A 26,035-nucleotide genomic window follows, 5' to 3' on the forward strand; every position below is an offset into this window, starting at 1 on the left:
GACCCTTATGAGATGTTTCCAGATGCCTGGAGTAGAAATCTGGGTCACTAGTCCACTAAGCCATGATAATCTAAGACATCAGGACACTGCTGTATTCCAGATGAAGTAAATTGCCCTCTTCCTACTGAAGTCAAAGGCGTGATCCTGCTCATGGCCACAAGTTTGTTCTGAGCTTGTCTGAACTCTGTCAGTAATATGTTTTCTATGCATAAATTAGAAGGCTTGTTAAGCTTTACACTTTAATATATTCTTTGCTTACTGACTTGCTTTTGCCTCCTGTTAATGAAATTTTTTAAAGATTGTCTTCTATGTTCCAGGAAAACTGACTCAATCTATTTATATATATCAGTGAGCTGAAATTTATATGAAACACAGTATAACCTTCATATTAACCAAGTAGCCTCAGCAAGTCACTGCTACTATTACTTAAAGTGTATGGGCAACAGTTTAGCTCAGTAGTAGAATAGATACCTCATTTCTAAACTATACCTATAAACCTTCTTCTGAAAATTCCAGAGTGCCATGAAGAATTTCCTATCAGAAGGTATCAAGGAGAAGAGCATTGTTTGACCTCAGGCATATTCTTTGTGTGGATTTTTGGCACAGATTTAGCCAAGGGTGTAGAAGCTGCCCCATGCTAGGCTCCTGCAAGGGTATTGGGTTACATTAAGAACCTATTGGGAAGCACGTATTCAACATTATCAGCCTTGGTCTGGGTCACAGGAGGAGGCTTGAAATAACACATATGACAAATCCTTCTTAGAGCTACATGGGAGGGGAAAAATAAGCTTCAGCAGCTTATTATGGGAGACTTTTTCTTGAACCATTTTTTATTTGTGAGCCAAATACTGCAGTAATTAAGCTGCAAAATTAAGGGAATGTGCTTTGCTTTTAGTGGAAATTAACATTGGTTTTCTCCAGGCATTCAATCACTTAACTCAGTTGTCTTTTTATATTATTCAAATGTGATACACATTAGTCAAACGTAAGTGGTTGAAGAATCATGTTGCAGAATGCCTCTTGAGAGAAAAGTATGTTATAAACATTTCTACTAATGGAATATTTATGTTAATGTAAATTAACTCCATAAGGGTGGCAAATCCTTTGAAAGGTGAACATGAAATTCCTGCTGCACAGTGGATGCTTTTATTATTTTATTACTTGTACAGCACAAAGAGTGGTGTACAGACTTCTGCTGTAGCCAACAAGGACTTTGTAAATATGGTTTGGTGACCCTTAAGAATCAAGGCCTGTCACACACTGAAAATATAATGCAGATTTGTATGATGCTGAAGGCATCAAGGACATTTTTGAGAAATAATTGTAAGAACTGTGATCTGAGAAAAAAAGATGAAATGAACTGAATCTGTAGGGCAGTAGAACAAAATGAAGTAGAACAAAATGAATCTGCTACAGCTAGCTGGTAGCAGATTCAATTAAACTGATAGACATAGTGATCTTTTTGGAGTGAGTGATCAGTTGCCAAGAACACTAGGGATAGGGACCTTAAAATGGCTAGAAAAACTGTCACTATTGTTGTCTCTGTTTCCTGTAATCCAACCTATGAGCATTTGCTTAGAGCACAAGATCTGACAAATGTTGGAGTGATGCAGATCTTGTCTGGAAAGCGTTTTCGTAGTTACAGCTGAATTCAAGCACTTTCCAGAGGGTGGTCTAATGCAGGCTTTCCCATTGGAAGCAACTGCTTTGTAATCCCCTGCAGATAACATGTCTGCGAACTCTGAACTTTTGTGTATGGATATATACATATATGCATACATATATTGTACACACCGGAATCCTGCCATGAAGAAGAAGTTGGGCATGGCAGCTTCAGGGATGGCAAAATGGAAGATATGGTTGTGCCATCCTTTGGAAGACAGTGCAGCAGCCAGCACAGCCACGTCTGTTGTAATAGTCTTCAGATCTCTCTCTGTGCTCTTGTGCACAAAGGGAAACAGAAGCCCTGGAGGTTAGGGAAGGGTGAAGTCCAGTGAAGTTGTGCCCAGGGTTTCTGAGCAGGTGGCGATTTACCCAGCTGCCTGTTTTGAAGTCCCTTACCAAATTTAAGAGCAGCCTGCTAAAAAACCTTCATATCTTCTGGGGTTTTGTTTGCATGTTTGTTTTTGCAGCATGTAAATTTGTTATCAAAATTATTTACATTGCACAAAGAGCTCTTTCAACTGTGTGTTATTAATTTGGGAACAGCAATGATAAGATCTAGTTCTTTCCAAAGAATTTGGTATGCTGCATCTCCCAAATGGGATCAGGTTACAAAGACAGTTCAGCTCCCAGTTAGGCTCTTCAGTGAAGTGGTTAGATTTTTGACAGCACTCAGCATCCAGTGGGTCTGGTGTTCATTTTCAGGAATGGGAGCTGGTGAGCACTTCTGAAAATGTAACCTTTTGTACTTAAATATTTGTGTGTCTTCTCCCAAACCCATTTTCCATGAAGTTATGTGATATTTTTTGTTGTTATTTTCAGAGTTTGCTCCCTTGCTTAATAAAACAAAACTGAATAGTTCTGCAACAGTTCCACTGCATTTCTGTGCAGTGGGATTTTCGTAGTTTTGTCATTAGCTTTTCATATTTTTGTGATATTTAAAACTCAAGTGTTCATAAATATGTGCACAAATGTAACCGCAAATACCATACAGTAGTGATAACTCCAAGTACAAATACTAAATTTAAAATGTAAGCTGTTATTTGTATAGCCAATTAACATGAATGTCTGATGAATCACAGTAAATCCACAAACACACGCTGAACTGGGATTTTTGCACATGTAAAATCCATTTGTCTTAATGCCTTGTTCCTTGGATAAATATGACAGTTTTATGTGGCTTATATCTTTTCACAAACTACAGATGACTCTCTTCCAATGGAAATCAGCATGGTGGCCTAACTCACCTTAAATATTCCTCTCTTCCAGTTTATTTTTTAGTTGTTTAGTTATCTTTTCTCTTGAAAGATCCTCCCATTTTCAGGTGTCGTGGAAATTGTTAGGTTCTAATCCCTGATGGTTACCTGTGAGTACTTTAAAAATATACATAGTGTAGCCAGACTTGCTATGCTGATGATGCCAGGTGAGTCCAACATGCCTCTAAATCATTGTTGCCACTGTCACATGAAACATTTTTACCTGCAAGGAACACCTTACTTATCAAATGGTCTCTGTTATTGTCTTTACCCGCAACTCTATCTTCATCTTGACAGCTCTGTTGACAGTCTTTGTGGTGTACTCAATGCTGTTGGCATTGACCCTGAGCATCACTCCCAGCTTCTCCATGCACGTTGATCCTATTTGTGAGCTTCTCATTCCACTGCTTCCCAAAGACCTGCTCTCTTTTCTGTGCCAAAAAGACACTTATCTATGCATTAAATATCCTCAGTAACAAAAGCCAGCTTCATTCATGATTTCTTTTGTTCCATTCTCCTTCCTCTCATCAGCTGTCTGACTTTTATCACATTACCTTTGTCCTCCCTCTGTTCGTCAAGTCAACTTCTGTAGTTTGGATGTGTTCCTGGAACTCTTTTGCTTGCCACTGTATCATGTCTGGCACATACTGGAGTGTTAGTTCAGTGTATTAAGAAATTTATTTTGATACAGGTAGTGATTAGTAGTTGCAACAATTCATGAACTGTTGCCTGTCTGTGTCAAATGTCTTAGTGACCTCTGTTGCTTGCTTACAAATCACTGCCTGGGCAATAACCATGACAAAACTGCAAGTCAAAGTAAAGGCAAGCAATAAGCTATGACTTCTGCTTTTCACTAAATTCTCTCTAAGTTTTACCTTATCTTCCCATGCCACCACCACACCCTTCATTTGTTCATATGCTTGTTGCCTTCTTGGACTAACTCTGAGCAACGTGGGTCAGGGACTCTACGCCGGTGCTTATTGCTACACCACATAGAATGGTGGTCCATATCTTGCCTCCTCCCAGAGCTCTTGAATGTGATATTAGTGCTTTGCTATTTAGCAGATGGTAACAGCAAAGGTGGTGTAAGGTGGAGAGGCATGGAAACGTCACACTGATCTTTGTTCCCCAGAAGTGGTCTCTGGTGCAATGGATGGAAAGAGATGGGTGGGATGGGAGTTTTCAGTTCCCCCCACTTCAGCTCAGCTCTGCCTGTTTCACGGCCATTCGAAGGATTTTGTTCCTCGGGGCAGGCTGTCTGGCCCCTTTCACAAACTCTCAGATCAGTTTCAGCACATGAAAAAAGAAAAGGTCTGCTTGCATGGAGCTGGCAGAGAGGCAGCATTGAATAGCTTCATCAGAAAGCTAACCTTTCCTTCCACCATTCTTCTGCTCTTCCCCTCCTCCCACTGAGCCTTGCAGAGAGAGATTAGCGATCAGACTGTAAATCCCCCAAGTACAGAAAGTAGTAAACCTCCCATCCCGTCCCAAAGAGGACATGTATGCTGACAACAGCCTCATTCAATCTGACACCTGTTTCACTTTAAAACGGGCCCCTATAAATAGAGTGAATGTAACCCTAGGTGGCATTGCAAAATATTATGGAAAATGCGGCTTACAACCCTGTGAAGAAGGGGGAGTAGAAAGAGTGGGGGTGGGCAAAAAGACACTATTTACCATAAAAACCTGGCAGCTTCATGCAAGGGCTGTTGCTTTTAATTTAAATGCTCATTTCTTATTCTATTTTCAGATCCTCTCTGGGATTTTAGGAATGTTGAGACGTGCTGGTTATAAAGCCCTAAGTACAAAATGGTCACGGATGGCTGGAATGAGGCATGTTCTAATGGAAACAAATCACTTGTCAGTAAGCAGCCTTCAAACTTTTGAACAAAAGCTCAAAAGGGTCAGGGAAAAGACATGTTTGTTGACTTAAAATGGCTGGATGCAGGTCGTCAGAAAGGCATAGGCTTCAATATTGTAGAGCGAGCTTTTCAGTTCTGTGTAAAATTGGGGTTTTAAACCAGGCTAAGTACTTTGATGGCAACCACAAATGAAATGAGCAACTTACATTAAACAGAAAGCTTACACATGTATAAACTGAAGTGTGCTTGCTACCAAAATATAACGCACGTACACCACTGCAGAACAACCACTGAATGGAGCTCAGCTATGGGAACTACATGTAGGTATACAGACATCAATGTTCGTGAGGAAGACTATGCTATATCTTCTGAAATTTAGAAGGATGACCATTGTTCCTGTAATGTAAAAATCTGTATCAGTGATTAATTGGCATTTTAATTAGTTAAAACGGTGTATCTCAGCTTTATAGTGATTTAAGGAGAAAGCTAAATCCTGAGTCTGTTTATTCAACTTTCTGTAGTTTTTAACTCTATAAATGAAATTCTGCAATGCTATTATTAGGAATTTTTATTTGCTTTCAAGACCCATAATGAGGTTCATGACCACTGAACCAACTATAAAAAGGGGTCATCCCTTCTTTTTCCAGTGTAATAAGTTGTATAAGGTGGACGAATTATAGTCTTTGTGGAACATCATGTTGAATCTTCTAATTCTACGGTAGCTTGGTTTCGTAAGAAAACGAGACTTATGCAATCTTCCTTTGTCATCAGTCTGTCTGTCTGCTAGTTCCCCCTCACGAGCAGCTCCTGAGCTTGTTCAGTCTTCAGCTGGATTTGAAGACGGATTACAGATAATTGTGTATTGACTAGATTTGTGAAAACTGCTTTCTGTCTAGAGGAAGAGAGGCAGAGGCAGTGCCTCTGTTGGGGGAAGGCAGGTAAAACATGGGTGTTGGGTCGGCACAGGGGTCCTTAGCGCAGCACGTGCTGTTGTGCATGCCAAACATGCGTGCACTGGGTGTGCAGCAGAGATGGAGGAGACAGGTTTGAGCAGAGGTGACTGGGGAAAGAAAGGTGATTGGACAAAGGCTTGACCTCCATAAGTAACCAAGTGCTCACAGAATAATTTATTTTTCATATGGAAAACAGCAGCAGAAGAAAAGGGCATGACTCTGTGTGGTAAAATGATATGTGTGAGCTTCAAAGCACAGGGCAGGCTTTTGGTGTTTCTGAGGTTTACTCCACTAAGTACACATTATCCTGCTTTCAAAGGGAAGAAAGACAGACACTGTCTTCACAAAGATTTGACTTGCTCAAAGGCGCCAAATGACTCAGCAGCAACCAGGTACAGCATACAGACATGTTTAGGTAGCTTAGAATCATAGAATCATGTAGGTTGGAAAAGACCCTTAAGATCGTTGAGTCCAACCATAAACCTGACACTTCCAAATCCACCACTAAACCATGTCTCTAAGCACCACATCTATATGTCTTTTAAATTCTTCCAGGGATGGTGACACAACCACTTCCCTGGGCAGCCTGTTCCAATGCCTGACAAACCTTTTGGTAAAGAAATATGTCCTAATATCCAATCTAAATCTCTCCTGGTGCAATCTGAGGCCAATACCTTCTTGTCCTAGCACTTGCTACTTGGGAGAAGAGACCAATACCCTCTGTGTTACAACCTCCTGTCAGGTAGTTGCAGACAGCAATAAGGTCTCCCCTCAGCCTCCTTTTCTGCAGGCTAAACAGCCCCAGTTCCTCAACTGCTCCCCATCAGACTTGTGCTCCAGACCCCTCACCAGCTTCGTCACCCTTCTCTGAACTTGCTCCAGCACCTCAATGTCTTTCCTGTAGTGAGGGGCCCAAAACCGAACCCAGGATTCGAGGTGCAGCCTCACCAGTGCCAAACACAGGGGGAGGATCACTTCCCAAGTCCTACTGGTCAAGTGTGGATAGCAGTTTACACAACTTCTTTCTGTGTGTCCTAGCCACCCCAACCAAATATTCTCCTTCCTCACAGTCCTGGAGCTCAGCAGTTCTTCCCGCTCCTGCCCTTTGAGTTGCTCTTTGGATCCCTTAAGTCTGTGTTTGCCAGTACTGCAAGAGGAAACCATTGCCTGTTCAAGCCTATCCACAAAGGATGTTGTATGTGTTGCTGTGACAAGGAAAACAGCTTCCAAATGCCACTGTTTGTTTTGCTTTTTTACCAGAAATGAGGGGATGTTTCTGAAGGAGGATTGCAAAGCAGCAAAGTAGCCTGCAAAGAGCTCCAGGCAGTGCAGACAGAAGTGCTCCTGCTACCTGATTTAGCTTGTTTGAGTTAACTTGGGTTTGTCTGTAGCATCCTGCCCTGGTCACCTGCCTTGGATTTGGAAGCTGACAGTCATTGCTGGTTTGTACTGCTTTCCTTTCCTGATCTGTCCATCACCTGAAGGACACTCAGAGACTATGGGGAGGAATAATCTGGGGAGGAATAATCCTGGGAGGCAATCTGTGTCTTCTCTTCAGTTGTAACAACGCCTGAGAGGAAGCTTATGGGTGGTTTGGGCTTCTCAGTGTTGGTACGAATGGGTTTACAAACACCTTGTGTTTGCATTAGCAACGGCATTGCCTTTATGGTACAGAGCACTGCTTCAGTCCTGCTGCACAGCTCACCTGCTGTGCTCAGGCCAGCTGCTCCATTGTAGACTGATCTGGGTGCCGGAGTAGAGGATGGGAGAGGAGGTGAGGAGTAAGAATCGCTCCCAGTACCGTGGTCAGTTTGTCTACAGGAGTGCAGCGGCACTGCGAAAGTGCTAAAGGTTGGAGGTGCTTGGGGGCACGGGGGGCAGGCACACTACTGCAAATTGCTGCTGCATCTGCCAGTTAAAATAAACTGATTTCTCTTTGCCCAAATGAGCATCAGATGGGGAAAAACACTTTTAGAAAACTTAAGCCTAGATAGTACGTTTATTTCTGGGAGAGAATTATGCCTGCTGCTCATATGACTTCAATGTAATGTGCTTGTATGCACACACACAGGGTTTTTCATTTTTATCACATGGCTGCCAAAAATAACATTGAAACATAAGTTAAGCATTCCAGTATAACACAATGGCACTTCATTACTGTTCAGAGCAGCTCCGGTTTCCTTCTGAGCCTATCACCAGCAGGCAATAATGGAGGAGTACAGAGGGCAAGTAAAAGGAACAGTGTAACCTCATGGCATTTTATCCTAAATGTCATGCATGGTCAGCAACCACAGTGAGTTCCCCTGGTGTACGGATTTAGCATCTTCAATAATTGTCTGTCACAGCATTGAATTTAACATAAGTATGGTAATATCAAATTGGATGCTTCTGGAGTTTTTTCCAAATTACAGCAGTTAGCATTATGAATATTTTTTTCTCTAATCAGAGGGGTCTCTCCTCTGTAACTCTTCTTCTAATCTTGTCTTCATAACTTACTACTTCTGTGACTTCCAATTAACACTTCGTCTGTATTCTTTACTTGGACACAGTAGGTGTAGCCTTTTGAAATTCTTCCCTAATGTGATTTTAGTGCTGTCACTTCAGTCAGGGGCATGGTAATGACTAACCTCTGCTCCTGTAGCTCTGTTGCTATGTTGCAAAATAACTTTTCAGAAGTTCTGGATTGATGCAGGTCAGTTGATAATTTGGGGCCACATGGCAATATGATGCCTGGAAAAAATCCATTTGTAATCTGAAAAATCTTATAGGAGAATTGCGTAACATGAGAAATGTAATAGGTCATTAGCTAGTAGTCTGTAGAGCGAGGATGGGTAAACAAAATCTGATTAGTATCACTTTAAAGGAAAAAGTACTCTTCTCATAACACAACATGGCAGTAGCTCCAGGTGATGGTAGACGTTGCAAACACTTCTGCTCTGGAGCCCTGTCACCAGTGCTTATCCCGCGTGTTGGCACAGCACAGGCTGTGCTCCCAGTTTCCTTGCTGAACGTGACAGGTGTGGTGCTGCCATAGAAAATTCTGCTGCGCTTTTCACTTCATTCTGGCCCGTTCTGGCCTGTATGCCATCCGGCAGCTGTCAACACTGAAACAAAATAAGCAGAACAAGTAAATCCCATGGTTTTCTTAGCAAGCAGTTTGCTAGGCTGTTGATGGAGGAAAACACTGATATATATAAAATTGTGAATGCTCTGTCTAGAGCATCACTTTTTTTCTGCCCTGATGACAAGACTTTTTTTCTTTAGCTTATTATATAATGAGAATTCAAGATGAGATCATGATAGCAAGACCACAGGGAGTGTCCTGGAGCACTAAGTAGCTGGCATGGTAGAGAGGGTTATTATGAAATACTTTTTAAAAATAGTTCTAGAATCCTGCACCTCTTTCTGCTTATTTTAAGGTTCATATGAAATGTGTTGAGTGTCTATGTCCAGAATTATGCTGCTAGTGGATCCTCCCAGCTGGTCTGTCCAGTAACTGTTGACTAGTACGATCATATTTCTGCATTGGAACTTTAAAAATAATTTAATGATAGCTATGTTTAGTGACATCATTTCAGCACCCATATAACTTAACTCTCCCTTGCACTTTGCCTGAGACCATACAGCAGCTGCATTGTACCCATATACATCCCATCACTTCAGGCACAAATTTTTAGAAAGAGGGAATTATACTGTCACAGATCACTGCATTTTCCTCAGCTGTATAGGCTCTAGTTTCACTTCAGAGATGCTTGAACTTTCTTTCGTCTTCATAAATCTTTGGGGAAAAAAGCCACACACACAAAAAAAACCGCACAAACACAAAAACCACCAAAACCCACAAACTTAAAAGTTTCCTAAATGAAAGGCTGTAGTGATTCTTTGTAATAACATTTTTCTTCCAGGGTGAAAAACATGAATTTGGAGACAGAAGATTTCTTCTTAAAATGGTGTATTGCCTTTATTATCACTTAAGTGATGCATGGCAATATTAATGGGTTTATTCTATTAATGAAGAATAGTGTTATTGAAATAATAGTTGGAAGATATTGATCTTCCCATTAGAAAGCTTTTGCACAGAGAACCTCTATTGTTTAGGGACAATTATTTCTGGAAAACCTACTATCACCTGTCTTCCCTACCTAGCTGCTCTGCTATTTTCATACAGCTGTGATTGGGTATCAGTTTGCGTGTTAGCAATTCTGTTTATAGTAAGATAAAATGCACCATGGTTACTGGCCAAAGTTTGCTCTTAGCTGTTATACATTGCTGACAATTTGGAGTAAGTTGGCTATTATCATTGACAGATGCAGAGCTGTGAACAGAATTTGTTTGCCTTTTTCTATCAATTGGGGATTTCTTTTTATTAATTTAAGAATGCATTCTTTTAATTTCTGTATGTAGTGAAATAATGTTTCTCATGGCCAAAATCAGAATATTTTTGCATCAAGTAAGAAGAGCTCTTGCCGCAGGTAATGGTGTAATGTCCTGATGTGAGAGGAAGGACAATCTGTAAAAGATTAATATTAAGTGTGATGTCTCATATACGTCTCTACCTGACATGTAATAAAAAGCCCCCCTGCTATGCCTTATGCTTGTGTTTCACAGGACAGCTAGTTTAAAGGATTCTATCAAAAGTTTTACTGTCACAGAGGTACCCCAAGAGTCAATTTAGGCAGACAGCAAGCTCCACACAGACTTTATTCTAGCCAGAAAGTGTAGCCAGTAAGCCAACTAGAAACAGGGCTTATCCAAATTACGTAGCACTCTGACAGCATAAAACACAGGTTCAGATACCAGTTGAGGAAATTATTGTTGTCTGACCACCTAAGAATAATGAGGATCCACAGTGTGCGTGTTCACTCACAAGAAACAAAAGCAGAGGCCTCTTTCACTCAAGGTCACCCAGCAGAGAAAAATGATTTGCCTGAAGTGGGCAAGGACTCACTCAAGGATATATCCAGAAGTGAAAAGCAACCGCTCACCAGAAGAGGAGATGAGGCACATTCAATCCTGGGAAGTCTCCTTAGAGTGCATCCCAGTCTGAGGGGAGAGCTCCAGTTCACAGACCCGCTGCTCTGAGAGGACCACTCAAAGGGGGTCTTTGGCATGAAACCCATTTTATAGCCTGGTCAGATCTGACTGTGGTCATTACAACACGGTCCAGAAGCTTCTGAGCTTCTCTGGGCACCTCCTTCCTTGAGGTCCTTGTCTATTGACTGGGGGTCCCACCCCTCCTTGAAGTCACCGTGCCCTGGATTCGGGGAGGATGTGACTGTCAGCACCTTGGCACCACACGAGATGTGTACATGGGGACAGGCACAGTAGGGCACAAATGCTGCTAAAAAGCCATTAACTGTGCTGTTGAAGGCACCGTATCTTATCGTGGGATGTGCAACTGCCACATTTACCATAGCAGAGATGGGAGAACTGCTTTTCTCCACTTCAGCTACAGGTCAGGTAGCTGATACCTTCAGTTCTGGGTATCAAAGATGTCTGAGCAAAGTCCACTCAGGGCTTGCATGGACTTAGCTGTCCCTGGTGTCTCTCCTTTTGAAGTCCAGGTTGCAGACTGCTCCTGTAGGTAAACCTGGCTGTGCTGTCAGTTCCACAACGGGAGAGGGTGATTTTTTAAATCTGATTTACATGATAGGCATACTTCAAAACCTGTCCTGAGGTCTCCTGTGGCAGGTAACAAAGCTGAGGTATTAACAAGGAGAGGTGGTGAAACAACCTGTGACGTTGATCATCTGATGGTCAGAACTGTGGCCTGCATCCTTCGAGGAAGGAACAGCTGCCAGGCTGCTGTGAAGGGTGCGTGGTCTGCCACAGCGGGCTGCTGGCTACTGTTCCCCTCTGGTTATACAATTAATGCTGGTTAATAATAAATTCAGTTAAAAACTAGCTAAATAAAATAGCCTGATGTGGCTTGTGAGACACAGTGTTGTACTGGGAAGATAAAAGCTGCTTTTGCTCCCGGTTTTCTCACTGTCTTGTTTAGTAACAGTAGGCAAATTGCCCTCACCCCCACTCAAAACAAATCCATTGTCCACCTACTGACCCTGCTTATTAGACAGACAAGTTGCTTTGAGAATAGGCTGTATTTCAGGATGTGCATGCATGGTGTCCTGATAGGCCTTCACCAAGATGGGAACTTCTAAGGCCACTGTACTTGGTGCTGGTGAGGTCCCATCTTGAATACTGTGTTCAGTTTTGGGAAGCGGTGGAGTCACCATCCCTGGAGGTGTTTAAAAGGCTCTTAGGGACATGGTTTAGTGCTAGAGTTAGGCTATGGCTGGACTCAATGATCCTGAGGGTCTCTTCCAACCAAAATTATTCTATGATTCTATAGTTCTAAGGCTGTATGAGGATCTGTGCTAGATGTCACTGTTACAACACAAAATGAACCCATGTGTCATTGAATGAGGAGTCCCCTGCTCTCTTTCTAACCTGCAGTAGGTTTGGAAGGCAGCCCCGTAAAACTAGTTTTCACAGAAGAAAACAGGTGTCCACGGAAGACAGACTCTGTTGTCTGAGTTAAGAACAAAAAACACAGTAAGTGGTTTGGGCCATAGAATATAGCCTGATTTGAGAGCTAAGGCACAACAGTTCCAACTGACTTAACAGGAGACAGCAAATCAGCAAAGTGGCTCAAGTAAAGGTCCAAGTTTTTCACCTATCTCCTGTAGCCATGGCAGGTCAAAGCACAGTTACCCAGGCTGAGCTTGCAGGGCTGAGGGATCATCATGTGTGCGGCCTTTGTGCTCTGCCCAGGTTGTGACCGACCATGAACACAGAGGTGACTTCCCCTTCTGCTCAAACTGAAAGCTCCCTGCCTTGATTCCAAGCCCCATGGTAGAAAATTGAAACACAGATGATAATGAATCAGTTTCTCCTCTTCTTTATTCAGTTTTAACTGTGACGTCACTCAGCCAAAACTGGATTTGAAAGATTGCAAAGCTGATCTTAGTGAGATGAAAATGAGGCCAATATGTTTTTCAGTCTAAACAGGAAGAAAAACTGGGCAGCTTCATGAGGACATTTGCTCAATCTCCTGTAAAAAATTAAAGAAGAATCAAGACAAGAGTGTAAAAAGTTTCAATAATATTAACACTTTATTTTATTTTCTACCTACCTTGCTCTATTCTTGGCCCTCCACTAAAAGTAAAACATTGGCAACTGATGGAGTCCAGAAAGCAGGAATGAAAATCATTAATGAGATGCCATCGTTTGCTTTACTAAGAAAGTGCTTGTGGCTGACTGATAGAAAGTGCTGTGAAAGGGCCAGTTAGCATTATGGATGGAAGTGAAATGGAGATTAACGCACTTAAGATTGTTTAATTGCCAGACAATACAAAACCAAAGACATCATATAGCAGAGGGTACAGTACAGAAGTGCAGATTTAGTTGCATTTATTAATCTTTTCTCTAATGGAATCACTTAAGCACATACCATGAAATTTAAGGCAATGTTTCCAAAAGGGAGGGGAAAAAATACTTCTAATACACAGCGTAGTGATGGTATAGGGCATCACAGTTAGCATAAAGCATTAAAACAAAAAGATCAGACGTGTGTCCAAACAAACTGAAGTGGGTACTTGAGTTCCATAAAGCAAATGGGCACTGCAGGCGTTTACCTACATTTGTGAATTCTGGCCCCCTGAGGGCTGATGCTTAATGGGTGACTTCATGCAATAAGAAAAATCAGATGCTTAAGTTATTCCACTTACTCACCTGATTTGCCTGTGCAAATATAGCTACCTTGCCAGCTGGCTGATCTAGGTAGGGAACACTCAGAGCAGTAACTCATAAAAATGTGGCAGCATGTGCAAAAATGAGTAAATAAAGGGACAGAACTTTTGCAGCTATGCTAACCAGACAGGCATTGTTTCATGGTTTCAGCTGATCACCTACTGACTGCCTCTGTCATATTTGAAGACAGGTCACTTCATGAAATAGGATACTAGGCACTGCACATGTAGCCAAAAGCAACATGAATCTGCTGCATATTGGTTTTGCTGTTTCAGAAAGCATGGTCACATACGCAGTCTTGAAAGAAGGTGGGAGTGAAGCCAGCATAGAATTAACCACACTGAATAACTTGCACATTTTCAATGAAGTCTTTCATGTATTCTGTGCTTTTCAAAAGTGAACAAGGGCCAAAACCAGCCACATCACTTGGAGTTGTTATAATGAACTCCTGCTTCTCTGTAGTCTGAATCTAAGCCACCATCCTACACATACCACATCATAAGAAACCACTAACCCTAACCATGAGACCAGCACATTCATGTCTGTACAATATGTTCGTTACACTCACATTAATAAACGAATATAATGTTACAATGGCTGTGCCATTAAACAACACCTGTTCAATACAATGGAAACAAGGCACTCCATGATTAAATACATTATCTTCTTGACAAAGAACTGCACAACTGTTTGGCTAGAGCTGTGAAGCAAATGGTGTATTTACATATGAAAAGGAATTTGTGTACATTCGATGAATGACAGAATAATTGCTATATATGGCAAGGAAAAAGAATATAAAATATTTTGTATACTCATTACGACTATTGCAACTAAACGGAAAAGGCATTGATATAGCTGTGAATGTACCTTTCTTGACCACTGCAGCTAGGAAAAGCATATACAGACTGCTGGCAGCATTACAAGAGCAAGATTTAATCCTAGAAATATCAGCTGGAAAAGGTCTGGTACGATGTGTTCAAATCATCTAGTGACAGCACATGCAAAATGGATGGTTTTTTCCACCTGAGCTTCAAGTGGCTCAAATGTGGGTCTTCCACCATTTCAGTTGGATGTCTGGTCCAGATTTTAATGAATTCCTGAGAGTAATGATTTTTCCTTCTTATTCAGCGAACATTTTTCATGGTGTTTCATTCACATTAGTCTCACTATACATTTCTAAACCACTCACAATTATGTGTCTTGGCCCTAACTGGGCAACCCCACCCCAAACCTTTGCAGAAGCAGTGGCAGAGAAGTTAAAGGTTGTAGGCTTACCTGTCAGCATCACCTCTGTGCCTGAGAAGATCATGGAACATAGCCTCCTAGAAGCTATGCTAAGGCACATGGAGGACTGGGAGGTGATTAGAGACAGCCAGTGTGGCTACACCAAGGGCAAGTCCTGCCTGACCAACTTAGTGGCCTCCTACAATGGAGTAACTACATCAGTGGACAAAGGAAGGGCTACGGTTGTCACCTGTATGGAATTCTGTAAAGCCTTTGATACAGTCCCCCCCAACATGTTTCTCTCTAAATTGGAGGACATGGATTTGATAGGTGGACTGTTCGGTGGTGAGGAACTGGCTGGATGGTCACACCCAGATAGTAGTGGTAAAAGTCTCAATGTCTGGATGGACACCGGTGGCAAGTGGCATCCCTCAGGGGTCCATACTGAGACCGGTACTGTTTAATATCTTCATTAATGACATAGATATTGGGATAGAGTGCACCCTCAGCAAGTTTGCAGATGACACCAAGCTGAGTGGTGCAGTTGACATGCCTGAGGGATGGGATGCCACCCAGAGGGACCTGGACAAGCTTGAGAAGTGGACCCGTGTGAACCTCATGAGGTTCAATAAGGCCAAGTGCAAAGTCTTGTGCCTGGGTCAGGGCAACCCCTGGTATCAACAGGCTGGGGGATGAAGGGATTGAGAGCAGCCCTGCAGAGAAGGACTTAGGGATACTGGGGGATGGAAGACTGGACATGACCCAGCAGTGTGACTTTGCAGCCCAGAAAGCCAACCATATCTTGGGCTGCATTGAAATGAGGGTGGTCAGCAGGTCAAGGGAGGTGATTCTGCCCCTCTGCTCTGCCCTGGTGAGACCCCACCTGGAGTCCCGTGTCCAGCTCTGGAGCCCTTAGTACAGGAAAGACATGCACCTGTTGGAGAGGGTCTAGAGGAGGCCACCAAGATGAGAGAGTTGGGGTTGTTCAGCCTAGAGAAGGCTCCGGGAAGACATTATTGTGGCCTTTTAGTACTTAAAAGGGGCTTATAAGAAACATGAGGACAGACCTTTAGCAGGGACTGTTGTGAGAGGACAAGGGGTAATGTGTTAAACTAAAAGAGGGGAGATTCAAGCTGGACAGGAGGGAGAATTTTTTTACTATGAGGGTGGTAAAACACTGAACAAGTTGCCCAGACAGATGGTAGATGCCCCATCCCTGGAGACATTCAAAGCCAGGCTAGCCAGGGCTCTGAGCAACCTGATCTAGTTGAAGATGTCCCTGCTCATTGCAAGGGCGTTGGACTAGATGAACTTTGAAGATCCCTGCCAGCCCAAACTGCTCTATGATTCTAAGCTGGGCTCTATATCTTCAGCAACAAGTTGCAGGATAGAAAAGAAGATGGGATCAGAAGGTTATAGACAAGATACTAGGGAAAGGCAAGGGAAAATTATAGTTTTCTGCTTCAGTCACCTCTCCTACCCACACGTGCATGCACATACACAAACCGCAAAGGAGAGACTTTCCATTGTAAATTTTCCCCTGAAATTGCTGCCCTCAGCACTTATATGGAGCTGAATACCAGACCCAAAAGCAGAGATGCTGTCCTTGCCACAACCCAAATCTTACTGCCGTGGTAGGATGAGAATTATGGCAGTTTTGCTGCAGTACAGTCACTGAAAGGGTGAGAAATAGCAGGTGAAGAGAAGGATCCTGGATGGGTGGGGAAGCACAGTAGGTTCTTGATTTAGGAACATCCATGTCAAGAGGTGTTGGTCTGATCTGCAGAAATGCTAACCCCTCACAGCAGAAACTGATGGCTGTGAGAACCATATTCAGCAAACATGGAGTGCTATCAAGTACTGATAAATGTGGTTGGCATCTCAAACTGGCCCCCCAAATTAGCTTACAGTGTGGCCAAATTTGTCTTTATTCTCATTGAAACACAGCTTCTTGTGCATCTACAAATGGTAATAATGACATATCATTTTAGTAAATGTATTCAGGTTTATTTAAAGATTAAAAAAAAAAGAAAAACCAGAAAACCATGTGAACATATTACAATGTAAAAGCCAGATAAAAGACCAAGAGAAAGAAAATTCGCTTGTAGGGTTTGAAAGGTATGCAGCAAATGACACCTGAGATCCCATGTTGAATGAGTAGGATAAACATAAATACTGAGTAACTGCCCATTCTTCGGAATAAGGATGTCTGACGGTGTTTTATATTATGTACCCACCTGTGGGCATGACATCTGTAACTGAATGTGGCCACAGGAACTAAGTTTGGGGAGCATGGGGGGCTCAATTAAGAGGCAGTGGAAAATCTTAATCCTGCTGCTTAATCTGCTCATGTTCAAGGGCTTGATTTTGTGAGTCTTATCATTCTTTCCTCAGTTTTCTTCTCCAGTGCAGTTCATGGGTATGGAAAACAACGACAGTGCTTTCTGAAAGACAGCTGGCACTGCTGATTTCTCAGAGCACATGACCACAAATCAAACCTCGTACTGTCAGCCTACGTTAATCTTCGCTATGGCTTACTTAGATTAGTGAGCCATCAAGATGTGGTGGTGTATAATGACCCTTTTTTCTATAAACACTTTTCCTCTCTTGTAGCTTTTGTATCTGGACAGCGTACTGCACGCTGCGTAACTGAGAAGCTCTTCTTGGTTCATAAGCATACCCAAGAAACAGTGATTGCCTGGTGAAGATTTTTGGGCTAGCTAGCAGGGAACTCTGTAATGAGATCTTGCACAACATTTGTTCACTCTTAGAAGATCAGAACATTCCTTGCCAAACTCTCAACCTTTAAGTGGAAACAGGACACATCGCCCTTCCAAGAAGACATGGATAGGATGATACAACTCTTCTGACATAGACAAGGAGGCAGAGAAGAAGCAGGTCTTTTCATCTAAGAAGACAAGTAACCACAATTTTCCTCTCCTTGTCAGTGGGTTTGTGCATTTGTGTTTTGGAATGTAATGCATAGCAACGAAGTGTGGCCAAGCACGATGATCTACAACTACTAGTACTTTCATACCTGGTGAATAGGACTAGAGCTCATAAAAATGTTATTTGATCTGTTTCCAATTATTTCTCACTTTATTTAGTAACAAAGTATGGTTTGTCAAAATAACAATAATAACTATCAGATTTACAAACGCAGCATTTTTTCAAAACTAAAAACTGTAGATATGCCAAGCAGATGTCCAAAATATGGGGAGGGGAGGGCAGGGGCTTATCTCTTCCTCCTTTTAATCACTAACTCTAATTGAAGGAGAAATAGCTGCACTTATTTTTTATTCCCCCCATGTTTCATTTCTTTCCCTGTTTAACTTTTCAATGGTATTGGCATTTGATAAAGCTGGTAGCAGCACTAAAGAGAAGGACAGATATTCTTTCTTCTTTAGATTATTCCCAAATTCTGATTATTACACAATTTGTTGCATCAAGGAACATCCTTGTTCCATAAGGAAAGAGGAGGGGAAAATACAAAAATTTCTGAAACTAAAAATTATTATCTGATAAATGGACCAACAGGGTATTTTTAAAGTGCCCCAGATCAGTTCCTGGACAATTGAGGTTTAGTTTACAGTCATGGATTAAAGAATGTTGTATAGTGTTGAGGTTAGTATAGGACAGCATAATATGTATACTAAACTCCCATTCTCATTTGTGAGTGTTTGTCACTGTCAAGAGTAAGCATAGCTGAAAAAAAAAAAATATATTCGGTAATAGCTTTAGATCAGAGCCACTGCCAGAAAAAGCAACCAGGACAGTGCAATTTCTTCTGCAAATGTTATTATTTTTTTCTGTTCTGGGTTAATCAAACTTTGTGTGGACCTAGTGAAAATATGTGGCCTTACTCCTTTGAAAAGGTTTCAGGTATTTTGTTTAACAATAGAGGGCCTTGCGTTTATTTCCTTAGATCAATGTAGAGATGCAATGTCACAAAGCAAGCGAACTCTTGTTATGTTCTGGCGTCTTTGGCCAGTTTTGCCTTGAGCACACAGTTATTAGTAGATGATGATGTAAGTCTGTTAGTAAACAAATTAAGAGAAAGGATGTTAATGCTAAGATGAGCCAAGGAGGGCAGCTAGAGGGCAGAAAAGGCACTTTTCTCCCACTGCTTGTTAGGCCAGTCAAAACTGAAATCCCAAGATTTACATAGTGTAATATCAGATATGCTTAATGCATACAAAAAACGTGGTCATAGCACAGTAAGACAGCAGATGTTATGACAGACAGCCTTCAGCTGAGGTTGTCAGAAATTTATATGGCATCAAAGCATCCTCATCTCGCCAGATGTCCTGCTCCACAAGCCAGATAGGCACCTTCAAGCTGGTGCCCTGGCTGGCTTTTTCTCTGAGGCCTTGAGCAAAAGAGGAAGCTGATTAGCTTGAGATCCAAACAGACTGCAGTACTAAGCACCACTGATAAATTAAGCTCATTTGCATTCTGCTCATAAAGATTCTTCCTTGAAAAGAAAAAGTTTCAGATGTGTTGCTACTCCAGATGTATTACGTACTCTCCCCTCTGCCCCAGTTTAGGTTTTTAATTGAAAAAAGATGTAGCTGGAAAAAGCTAGATCTAGACTTTGAACTACAGTGAATAACGATGGTTCCTCAAGTAATAAAGACTGAGCACACCAAATTTGGAATGGAAATGCACAGAGCAGGGAGTTTCCACCCCTTGCAAAACTTACGCAGCAACAGCCCACTTACTAGGCTGGCACGAGGGAGAACAGGGCATGGCTGCTACAGAGCGGCATACATATGTCCATCAGTTATAGAACGTTAACTTATGAGTCTTACGTGACATTGTCATGTACTGTAATTTTAAATCTCCCCCATTATTTTTTAACTTGAGAAGTCAGTAAGGCTGTTGACTTCATCTTTTCCATTGGGTCGATGTTCTTTCTTTTCCCCTCTTGTGCTTTTCAAGATTATTTAAATTAGATGTTACTGATTTTAACAGACATGAGAAGATGTCATATTGAAAACACTGACAACAAAGTCCTCTGTTAGTTTCATCTACACTCATGATGACACAGCAGTGCTGAACAGAGGCTGCAGCCAGCAGAAACTGGTCATATTCTGAACAGGTCAAGGGCAGGTTCTATGCATGTGAAACTAATTGGGTTTTTTTTGTTCATTTCCTTTTGAGGTCTTTACAAAAGTTGCTAATGATGGCACCATTTGTATTACACTGATATCACAAGAGTGTCTTGATATTGTACTCTGTCAAGCAATCATAATGCCAGTTATTAATGACCTAAGATAGCCTAGTGCACTGGCAAGTACCTTTAAAAGTATGTGTTAGTGAGATTAATTAAATAATTTCTCCAAAAGTCTCCACAAATAAAATCATAAATGCATAAAAATGTCTATAGCCCCACATGTACTTATGCAGGGGTACATACTTCTGTATTCATACAGTTCCTATTGATGCAGTGATTCTTCCAGTGGACACAGTAGTGGGATAATTGCATAGAAATTCATTTTCAATTCCAATAAGTGACAGTCTGTCTCTCTAAGTATGATAAGTAAACAGCCTTGCAAGATTTTTATCTATGTTTTTTGAAAATAATCTCTTGGGTTTTACAGCTTAGGAACTGAAAATCTTGATTATTTTAATGTCAGTGTTAAAAGAGCTAGAAATGCTGCAAATAGTGTGTGCACTAAATCTGTGCTGTTGCAGAAACAATCAGAAGAGTAAAAAGTAATGATTAAACATTTAATCAGAAACATTACACTTTGTTGTGTTCTCATTGTAGCTGCAGGAAAAGATGCTGTAACAGATCTTTAAATAGAAAACCTGAGGCTAAATTCTACTTCATCCATCAAAGGCAGCTGCTAGGAGATGACCTAATTTTAGTGGCTTATCAATTCCTTGGTGCTTGTTGGTTGATGTAACTTTGATCCTCTGATGCTAGATGACTTTTGTGCTGAATATAGCTAGAATTTAATGTGAATCTTTTGGATGGCTGCCCAGCCAAGCTGCATAATCCAAACAAAGAGAGCAAGCAGTACATGATTCAAGCTACTCACGTGTACAATAATACAAATATATGTATCCTGATTCCTTTGGGCAATCAGCTCCATGTCACCAAGCACATATTTCAAATACGATGTCCTTGTGGGATTTTTTGGTGTTATAGGTTTTTTTACTGTGTTTTGTCACTGTTGTTGTTGTTGGTTTTGTGTTTTGTTGTTGTTGTGTTTTTTTTTTTTCCAAACAATGCTTTGCTTTTCATTGGAAAAACAACACAAGATGCAGTGAGACTCAGCTGCTGCCAAGAAATAATGATAGAGTCAATAATTGCAGGACATTTTTAATGAGTGTTTTCCAAGCAAATCATTGCCATTTCAAAGGGCTGTTATTTCTATTTATGTAGAGATTAGTCTACATGTTATCAAGGAGAGGGAAATGGTTCTATGATTTTTATCATTAGTTTTTGTAGCACTTTTAAGGGATTTTTTTTTTTAATACTAGAAAATGTCTTTGTCTCTTTATCTTACTCTTTATCTGGACTATAACTTGTTTTCCTTTTTCATTCTCTCTTTCTTTTTTTGGCTCTTCACTAAAGCCATCTGTGACACACAAGCAAGTTGCTGGGTGTGTGAGCAATGCTTCACACGTATTTACTTGCCCTACTTGGCATTATTTGTTAGTCATTAAAGATTATACAGGAGTTCTTCATGTCCCCTTTTTTTATTCTCTTAGCCAGCAAAGGTAGCAGTAAGAGAGTGGTCAGGCCATTGTACAGCTTGCCTTTTTTTTTTTCTGTGTCTAGAGTTTAGACTGGGGAGGATTTAGACTGGGAGGATTAGACTGGAAGGATTTCTGAGTTTTCTTCCTGGCACTGACAATCATGCATTGTGTGAGCTTCGTCCAGTCACTTAGGGCCTGTTTTTCACACTCCAGTTGAAATAAATGGGAACTGCATCTGCTTAGCACCTCTGCAAACCAGGTCATTTATCTCTCCTCCTTTCATTTGTGCACTGATAAATACAACAATCTTTGCCTTTGAATATGTAAACTGGGTGGAAGAATACAAATATGGGCAGTTAAACACGCAAATCCCTCATTTTGGTGCACAACCATCCATTTTGTACATTTCTACATTTTTTGTACATTTTCTACATTTTGTACAATTCTACATTTGTAAGCCTTGGGGTTTTTTTTTAAAAATGGGCCATAAATAACAAAATCGCACAGACTTCTCAGGGAGGTAGAGCTGAAATCAATATGTTTGTGTAACTTCTCTTCTATAGTTTCACTTCCATTAAAAATACTATTAGCTATAATAATCATTTAGCCTACTTTATTACTGGATTAAACCGTGTTGTCAACATGCAGATGCCTTGGGCTTTACATGCTGATTGTAGGTTGTTACAAGACCCAGTGTTAGCTGTTTGACACACTTTTGGATTCTTAGGTGGGCTTAATTATCCTTTCATGGTACCTGTATTTCTTCAGTAACAGTAAGGATGTCCAAAGTGCCTAGCCTGCAACTCAAGATTGCTTCAGTGGAAAAACCTATACTGAGGCAGCATAAGCATTTCACTGTGTCCTATGGACATAAAGAAATGGCCAGATAGGGTATGAAAAGCAGAAGAAATCAAATGTTTGTAGCAAGCAGTCAGATTGGTATCTGTTTTCATTCTACCTGCCTCTGATCAAAGAAAAGAAGAGCAATAAGAACGAATTTCTTCAATAGAAATGAGGTTGGTCATTTAAATGCTACTGTTCTTGGTATAAAAACATTGGTGGCTTCTGTGTAGGAACTTGCTGGAAGTCAGAAGGTCTGAGAATCTTCCTTGCAGACACAAGATACTGTCCACCAGCTTTGTTGCTGTTCTGCTGCTTTAAAATGATCAAATTTTGGTGAACATCCCAGTTAAAAACAAAACAAAACAAAAAACAAAACAAAACAAACAACAAAAAAACCCCAAATAGTCTTTTCAGTAACTTTGTTGTGGAAAAATGTAAATGCATATGTTTTGCCCAGAATCTCAAAAAAGATCAGAGCATTACAAGAATGGCCTACCTGTGGCTTCAGGTCTGGATCCTGCTTGCTGGGACAATTCCTCCTGTCTACACCCCCTTCTTTGCCACTTTCCCTAGGACTCCACTATGTCCCCATTCTCATGGGACAGACAAGCCCATCACACAACTGAATGTAGAGGAAAGTGCAAACCTCCTAGAGGAAGCCTTAACTCCCAAGACTTTGCACTTTCATGTCTCCAGTGCATGCATCAGTCATGGGTTTGGGAAACGCTTGCCTTTTCCTTGCACGAGGAACAAATCAGGCTACAGGAATTGCACCGACCAGGAGATCGGCCCCTCTTGTGTTGAAACAAAGGCCTATTGCCCCAGCCTTCCCAGAATGTCAGTCAGCTTCTCAAACCTGATAATTACAGTGTTGTGTGCAACCATGAGCTTACCAGGAGTCTTCAGTGAAACCAGATCAGCTTAAACATTTATGACCCAATTTTGTTCCCACTGGACTGGACAGATTATTATCTTCAATGGAAATAATCTTAGATGCTCTATAAGTGTCAGAGAACAAACAAACAGCTGCTGCCTCTAGAAAGGAGTGATGTATTTTGAGAATGAGGCTGGCAGCCAGGCATTCCAGACACCTCATGCTGGCCCTGGGCAGATCCCATATTCTTTCTCTGCCTCATAGTCCTCATGCAGTACAGACAGAACTGTTTTGTGTTCCTTTGTTGTGGGTGTGTGTGAAGATTAAATAAATCACCTGAAAATTATGAGCATTAAAGTTATTATTATTTTGTACAATCATTAGAAGCCTCTTGATTCTAGTCAGTACCCTGGCTTTTGATGTTTCAGTTAAAAATTCATACTGCTGGGGTGGTTTTTGCTGTGTTTATGGCTCTCTACTTCATTGAGAGTCTTGCGATCCTTGTTTCCAATGAACAAAGCTCCTACCTTATGTGATATTCTGAAGATTAATTTCATACTTCACAGTAGTGGGTCGATATTGCAAAATGCCAGGCTTTACTACTGTCAAGATTGTATTAAGTAGTTAGGGCTAATAGCAGCGAAAGTGCCCTGCTTACAGGGTGAGCTGCTAAGCAACATCACTACCTGGCCCAGATGCCTGGTTTACAGAGGAAGCTAGCTGAGGCAAGGATGGGCTGGGAACCCAGATGCATCTCATTGACCTGGATGTAGCAGCTGTACTCTTCTACCTGTACTTAACCCACATTCTGGATATCTCTGAATGTGGGTTAACCTAGTTCCTGAATATCATAGTAGAATCATAGAGTAGTTCAGGTTGGAAGCAGCCTTAAAGATCATCTAGTTCCAAGCCCCCTGCCATGGGCAGGGACACCTTCCAATCGACAGGTTGTTCGAAGCCCCATCCAGCTTGGCCTTAAACAGTTCCAGGTAAGGGGTATCCACAACTTCTCTGTTCCAGTGCCTAACCTCTTCCTTATGTCTAATCTAAGTCTACCCTCTTTCATTTTAAAGCCATTACACCTTGTCCTATCACTACATACGCTTGTAAAAAGTCTCTCTCCAGCTTTCTTGTGAGTCCCCTTTAGGTACTAGAGGGCTGCTGTAAGGTCTCCCTGGAACCTTCTCTTCTCCAGGATGAACAACCCAAACGCTCTCAGCCTGTCTTCATAGGAAAGGCACTTTGGCCCTCTGATCATCTTCATAGGAGAGGTGTTCCAGCCCTCTGATCATCTTCATGGCTCTCATCTGGACTTGCTCCAACAAGCCCATGTCGCTGTTACGTTGGGAGCCCCAAAACTGGGGTCTCACGACAGTGGAGCAGAGAGGCAGAATCATTTTCCGTGACCTGCTGGTCACGCTTCTTTCGATGCAGCCCAGGAGACCGTTGGCTTTCTGGGCTGAAAGCACACATTGCCAGGTCGTGCTGAGGTTCTCATCAGCCAACACTCCCAAGTCCTTCTCCTCAGAGCTACTCTCAATCCATTCTCTGCTCAGCCTGTATTTGTGCTTGGGATTGGCCTGACCTATGTGCAGGACCTTGCACTTGGCATTGTTAAACTTCATGAGGTTCTCTTGGGCCCACCTCTCAAGTCTGTCAAGGTCCTTCTTGATGATGTCCCTTTCCCTCCAGCATGTTGACTGCACCACACAGCTTGGTGTCATCAGCAAACTTGCTGATGGGTGCACTCCATCCCACTGTCCATGTCACCAACAAAGATGTTAAACAGCACTGGTCCCAATACTGGCCCCTGAAGAATGCCACTCATCACTGATCTCTACATGGACATTGGGCCGTTGATGGCAGCTCTATGAATGCGATCATCCAACCTTATCGAGCCAGGAGTCCATCTGTTATATCCATGTCTCTCAAATTTAGAGACAAGGAAGCTGTTTGTGACAGCGTCAAATTCTTTGCAGTGGTCCATATAGATGGTATCAGTTACTTTTCCCTTATCCACTACTATAACCCTGTTGTAGAAGGCCTCCAGATTTGTCAGGCATTATTTGCCCTTAGTGAAGCCATATTGGCTGTCACGAATCACCTTATTTTCCATGTGCCTTAGCATAGTTTTCAGGAGGATCTGCTCCCATGATCTTTCTGGGCACAGAGGTGAGACTGACTGGTCTGTAGTTTTTCAACTGACTCTGTGTTTTTTTCAGCCCACTGACTGTGTTTGTGAACGCAATGTAAATGAGGCTACAGTACTGTAAAGAATGATATTACCCACTTGCAAATCTAGGCTTTTAAATCTAGGCTTTTAAATCTAGCAATGCGTAACATAGTTACAAGAGCAAATGTGATAAAACAGGTGAAATGACCCTGAAATGTTTTTGGAGGCCTACCTGTTCTTCCAGCTTCCTTGAACTTTTACTTTTCAGCAGTGTGAAAAACAGTTAAGACATGGGTTGCTTGTTATAGAGACATTAGCGCTGAGTGTTGCTAAACGATCACAAATGAGCAGTTAGCAATTTAAAAGCACTCAAATTCTGAAAAATTTAATTAATGGAACCAATATCCTAACCGATGCTTGCTACAGGTCAAGTGAAAAAATGTGGGTACAAAATCAGATATAATAAAATACATACCAAACTCTACCCTGCTTTCTGATTTTTATGCTTATTTGCACTTCATCTATGAAGTGTCATGTGTAAAAGCTCATCTTCATAAACACTTAGGCTTTGCGCCAAATTATGTGCCTCTGCAGTTACTCTGGATTGACTGTGCTAAAAGTGAAAACTGAGTTTTCTCTGTCCAAAATACTACTATTTGTTCCTGCAGTCAGACTTTTTGGCGTAGAAGAACAGCATCAAATACCAGTTTTACCTTTCAACAAGT

The 26,035-nt window shown here is 41.5% G+C and overlaps 1 long non-coding RNA gene across 1 annotated transcript; it reads right to left on the reverse strand.

Moving 5' to 3' along the window:
- Positions 1-12,618: 12,618 nt before the first annotated feature.
- On the reverse strand, positions 12,619-23,520 carry LOC135577274 (uncharacterized). The gene is made up of 2 exons (XR_010468913.1): positions 22,760-23,520; positions 12,619-12,787 (listed from the first exon to the last, which is right to left on the reverse strand). It is a non-coding gene; the product is annotated as an uncharacterized LOC135577274 (long non-coding RNA).
- Between the last annotated feature and the right edge of the window lie 2,515 nt (positions 23,521-26,035).

Source organism: Columba livia, chromosome Z (assembly GCF_036013475.1).
Source record: "Columba livia isolate bColLiv1 breed racing homer chromosome Z, bColLiv1.pat.W.v2, whole genome shotgun sequence".
NCBI lineage: Eukaryota > Metazoa > Chordata > Aves > Columbiformes > Columbidae > Columba > Columba livia.